Source organism: Euphorbia lathyris, chromosome 8, assembly GCF_963576675.1.
Source record: "Euphorbia lathyris chromosome 8, ddEupLath1.1, whole genome shotgun sequence".
Classification (NCBI taxonomy): Eukaryota; Viridiplantae; Streptophyta; class Magnoliopsida; order Malpighiales; family Euphorbiaceae; genus Euphorbia; species Euphorbia lathyris.
The window spans coordinates 9,058,108-9,064,107 of NC_088917.1; positions in this window are offsets into that span (position 1 = coordinate 9,058,108).

Consider the following 6,000-nt stretch of genomic DNA (forward strand, 5'->3'; position numbering starts at 1 on the left):
TTTTGACCAATTCCCGCAGGGCTGCTCGCCGAGCAGGGCGAGCTGATCGGCGAGCAGGGCTGCTCGCGCCGAGCAGCCCCCTGCTCGTCGAGCAGGCGCCTGGCGCCCTGCTCGGCGAGCAGGCGCCTGGTGGCCTGCTCGGCGAGCAGGGCTCCAGGGGCCTGCTTGGCGAGCAGAAATGGCCCACGGGGCCCTGCTCGTCGAGCGTTTTCGCCCGGAATGCTCCCGAAGCGTGCCGAACAACCTCGATGTCCTTTTTCGTCCGAACTTACACCTGCGCACGTATAGAAACTCCAGATAACATTAGTCCGAAAGCTAAATTGATCCGTCAATCGCTTATTTTGAGCAAACACTTCGTTTGGTGCGACTTTTGACGGACCAATTAGCTTCAAAAGATAACGGAATTATACTATGCATGCTATTTCGGCCGTATTTGCCTAAATTGATCACAAAACGAGCCTAAACGACGAAAAGTAAATAGAACGTTTCCAATTTCTAACTAACTCACACAAAAGCATTTAAATGCGAGAATTGCTCGCTTATTAGCTAAATAACCCTAAAACCCGTCCTAAAACCGTACCCAAAGATAGGGGTTTTTGACCCCTATCAGTGAGCGTGTATCAGACACTCTAGGACTCATTCATTCAGATGTATGTGGTCCTATGTCAGTCCAAGCAAGAAGAGGATTCAGATACTTCATCAGCTTCATAGATGATCATACTCGCTATGGTTATATCTACTTGATGAGGCACAAATCAGAAGCCTTTGACAAGTTCAAATGCTTCAAGAATGAAGTAGAAAATCAATTAGGAAAGAAAATAAAAACACTTCGATCTGATCGAGGTGGCGAATATCTTTCTGATGATTTTCTGAATTATCTAACTGAATGTGGGATATGCTCACAATGGACACCTCCCTATACACCACAACACAATGGTGTATCCGAGAGGAGAAACCGTACCCTATTAGATATGGTACGATCCATGATGAGCATGGCCTTACTTCCAAAGACGTTCTGGGGCTATGCCTTAGAAACTGCCCTCTTCACCCTGAACCGAGTACCAACCAAATCCGCTGTTTCCACACCATATGAATTGTTCGTTGGTAAGAAACCCGTGTTCTCGTTCATGAGAGTATGGGGTTGTTTAGCATATGTCAAACGCGTTGCGTCCGACAAATTAGATTCTAAATCTGATAAATGTTTCTTCATTGGATATCCCAGGGAAACCATAGGGTATTACTTCTATCATCCAGATGATCAGAAAGTAATAGTATCCAAACACGCAACCTTCTTAGAGAAAGAGTTTCTCGAAGAAACACAAAAGGGAAGCGTGATTGAACTCGACGAAGTTCAAGAGGAAGAAACAACGACTGAAACAACAGAAGCGGTTGAGGTACCCGAAGAAGTCCCATTAGATGAGACTCCAGTGGCACCTATTCGTAGATCACGAAGAGTTCGTGAACTCCCAGTTAGATATGGTTTTCTAGTGGGAGATGATGACGAGGTTCCCGTGTTAGACGACGAACCCGAAAACTACGAAGAGGCTCTTACTAGTCCAGATTCTAAAGCATGGCTTGAGGCCATGGATTCTGAAATGGATTCCATGTATACTAACCAAGTTTGGACTTTGGTTGATCCACCCGAAGGGATAAAACCCATTGGGTGCAGATGGATCTTCAAAAAGAAGACTGACATGGATGGAAAGGTTAGCACCTACAAGGCTAGGTTGGTAGCGAAAGGATATCGTCAAAAACAAGGTGTTGATTATGACGAAACCTTCTCTCCCGTTGCTATGTCCAAATCAATCAGAATCATGCTTGCAATTGCCGCTCATTTTGATTATGAGATTTGGCAAATGGATGTGAAAACAGCTTTCCTAAACGGAAACCTGCTTGAGGATGTATACATGATGCAACCTGAAGGTTTCATATCAAAGGATGCAAATAAGGTTTGCAAACTTCAGAGATCCATTTATGGACTCAAGCAAGCATCTAGAAGCTGGAACAAGCGTTTTGACGAAACCCTAAAACAATTTGGTTTCGAACAAAATTGCGAAGAAGCTTGCATTTACAAGAAAGCAAGTGGGAGCTCTATAGCATTTCTCATACTATATGTGGACGATATACTGTTAATGGGAAATGACATTGCTCTTTTACAGTCAGTGAAAATATGGTTATCCGGTAACTTCTCAATGAAAGACCTCGGTGAAGCAGCCTATATACTTGGTATAAAGATCTATAGGGATAGATCACGTAGACTGCTTGGTCTTTCACAGGCTACATACATCGAAAAGGTGCTAAATCGGTTTAGCATGCTTGAATCGAAACGAGGTAACTTACCCATGGTACATGGAGTAAAGTTAAACAATCATCATGTCCTAAAACTGATGATGACAAACGACGTATGGTTGTAGTCCCGTACGCCAGCGCGATCGGTTCAATTATGTATGCTATGCTATGCACTAGACCCGACGTAGCGTTCGCGTTATCTGTAACGAGTCATTACCAAGGGAATCCGGGAGACGAGCACTGGATTGCCGTCAAGAACATTCTTAAGTACTTGAGAAGAACTAAAGATATGTTTCTAATGTACGGAGAAGGAGATCTGAAAATACAAGGATTTTCAGACGCTAGTCATCTCACAGATGAGAATGATTTTAAATCCCAATCAGGATACCTGTTTATCCTAAATGGGGGCGCGGTCAGTTGGAAAAGTTCCAAGCAGGGAAGCGTAGCTTTCTCTACGACCGAGTCAGAGTACATCGCTGCTGCGGAAGCAGCAAAGGAAGCAGTTCGGATTAGAAAGTTCATTACAGAACTAGGTGTGGTGCCTGACATTGTCAATCCCATTACTCTATACTGTGATAACAATGGAGCCATTGCGCAAGCAAAGGAACCACGGTCTCATAATGCATCCAAGCACTACCTAAAGTGATACCACATCATTAGAGAGATTGTGGCTAGAGGAGATGTGAGAATAGAAAGAGTACCTACAGAGGACAACGTTGTAGATCCGTTGACAAAGCCTTTAACCCAGAAAGTACATGATCGTCATTTAACTTCTACTGTGATAATTTTTAGAAACAATTGGCTTTAGTCCAAGTGGGAGTATGTTGGGGTTTTGTGTCCTATAGTCAATTGTTGCAGGATACAAACTTATTGTAAATGAATTGTTCTTTATATCATTTGTTTTAATGAGATATATGTTTTATAACTATATAAAGGCAATCCCTTTTAAGCACTAAATAAAGTCTAATAAAAGGAAATCCGTAAGTTTGTTTAAAGTGATTATAAAGTGTTCATACAAGCATGAAGTGAGACAAAACTTTATAATAAACTAATAAACTTAAAACCACTCCAAGTCAAGTGATATATTTAGGATTGATATATCACAGCTGAGACTTGTATGTAACAATGTCTTCTGTCCGACAAAAAGCTGATCTCACAAGCTTCACATATATAGATATCTGGACAGTTACATAGATCCGGTGAAACGTTGTTCATTAGGATTGGGGATCCGACTTGAGATAACAGGATGGGTAGATTCATCCTTGTCAACTGTTCATCTCATTGGTATTAATAGATATAACTAATCCTCAGACTCAAAGGAATGTTAATTGGTCATCCTGAATTACTGAATGTGAGACTTTGATCCTGTGGTCCCACGATCCTTAACAGAGATGACTCTAGGATGTGAACTGCAAAGGTTGGGTGTCACAGGAAGTAATTTCAGGGTAGTTATACATTGGATTGAGCATTTATCACTCCCGATTAATGGGAGATACATCCAAGGATCGCTTGTGGAAGACTCGACTCTAAACCCTTGCAAGGTGATAGCTTAAGAGTAGAAATTCGGATTTCACTTAACCTATCTTTTTGAGTTAACTCGGCCAATAACAAGTAAAACGAACGTCTCGCTATATGTGACTTGACATTACCCATAGTTATAAGATTCAGTTCAAGGATGTAGTTGATAAAGGATCGTATTATACCGTAACTAATACGGAAGGGTTAACGACAGAATCAACCTGTCTTCTTAACGGACTCTGGGGGAATGATTACGGACTTTCCAATAACATACTCTGTACATCATTCCGTTATGCAAGGGATTAAGTATAATTCTTGAAGAAATTAATTTAATAGGTTGCATACGGCCAGAAGTAGTAAGGACCTAATGGATCACACATAAGACTTGGAACCAAAAGAGAGATGGATATGATTAATAGATGGAAGCCCAATTAAGCCCAGTAAGGCCCAAATACTAGGAGGGGGCCGAAATTTATATATGTTAGTAAGGAATTAATTTTATTCCATTAATCCTAATTAGATTAGGATTATGAATTAAATTAATTAAGAGATAATTAAGTTAGGAGTTTTAATTAGATTCATATACTCCTATTATTATCCAATTAGGTTATTTATTATTATCCTAAATGTATTTGATATATTATAAGATAATAATTAGGAACCCTATTCCGAATGGAATTCCTATTAAGTAACCTATTCCTATCTAACTAGGGTTTAGATACAAGCTAATATATATACCCCTTCTCTTAATGAATTTCGACTAAGCCTATATCCCTCCCCACTTGTGATTTTCGAAATTGCTTAAGAGAGAGAGAAAAGAATTCTATTCCCAAGTTCGTGAACAAGAATTCATACGGCATTCCATCGATTGATTAATCTTATTCATCCCTCTTTCTCTTTGATCTTGTGTTGGTTTATTATAGGCAATCTATTTTGGTTGTATCTCATAAGGGTTGATTCTAACTTAATCTCACCGTGTTCACGAAAGAAGGAAAAACAATCAAAAGGGAGAAATTCGTTTTTCTTCGCCTACATCAGGTCAGTTCACTATTTCGAGGATTTCCGGAGATTGAACCGTCGGATCGTCGCGATTTTTGGACAGTAGCTTCTAGACATATTCTTCCACATTTCCACCGAAGGGATTGTCGTTCGGAGGTCTGGAAGGTCTGTTTCGGATAGGGTCAGATTGGTAAACAGTTTACATCTCCTTTGAAGTTGTGGGCACTTCGTTTGCAACGGTAGATTGATCATCGAAAGGTATTTCTTCTTATCTCTCTTTATATGAAATAACGATTAACGGATCCTATGGTTAAAAGGAAGTAGGCTAAAATTTTTATATTTCCGCTGCTATACCTTAGCCTTAATTTCCTTCATTTGAGGTTTGATTCTGTGGTCCTCCACTAGTACCAGCAGGAATTGCGGCATAAGTTGGTGGATTGCTTCGGCTTGAACCCTACAATGACAGTGGTAATAACACAAGAAAACATCAATTCAATAACAGTTACTGACAACATATATTGCATGAAATGAATTCTTAACATTTACACTTACATCCATCATCCAAAACACTGTTGTAGGTTGTGTAGTTGGTCTTGGAGCACTAAATTGGGTGTCTATGCTGGTTCTTCTCCTCTTAGGCTAAAATCAGTATGCAACTCATGTAATTCATATCAATCATAGCAATTCACATCTTCAGCTCAATATGCAACTCATATAATGGTATTTCAGATTACATATGAGGCACTTGAGGATTGTCCTTGAGATGTACATGTCCACTTGTTATGACTTTTACCTCCACATTTCCTACATGTCATGTACATGTTTCCCTTTCTACTTCATTTTCCTTTCCTATCTGCCTCTTCCAATTCTTCTGCTTCCTTCCTTCTTGCCTTTATTCTTCTTCCACATTTTGTTCTTACTGGAGATGGTGGTTCAGTTGGTACTGCTGAATCTGCTTCTGGCCACATATCCATGCCATTGGTTGGCTCAATGATGAAGTTGTAGACCTGAATCAGCAATGTAACCACAATGTCATACAATGCATTTGTAAATAATTCATAACAATATCATATATATTCGTACCTTCAAATAGGTCTCTATAGAGTAGCAATCCGCTACAAAGTTCTCTGCATCATCATTTTGTGCAGTAATGGCATCACATCCATGGCAACACGGAATGCCTGTTAGCTGCCA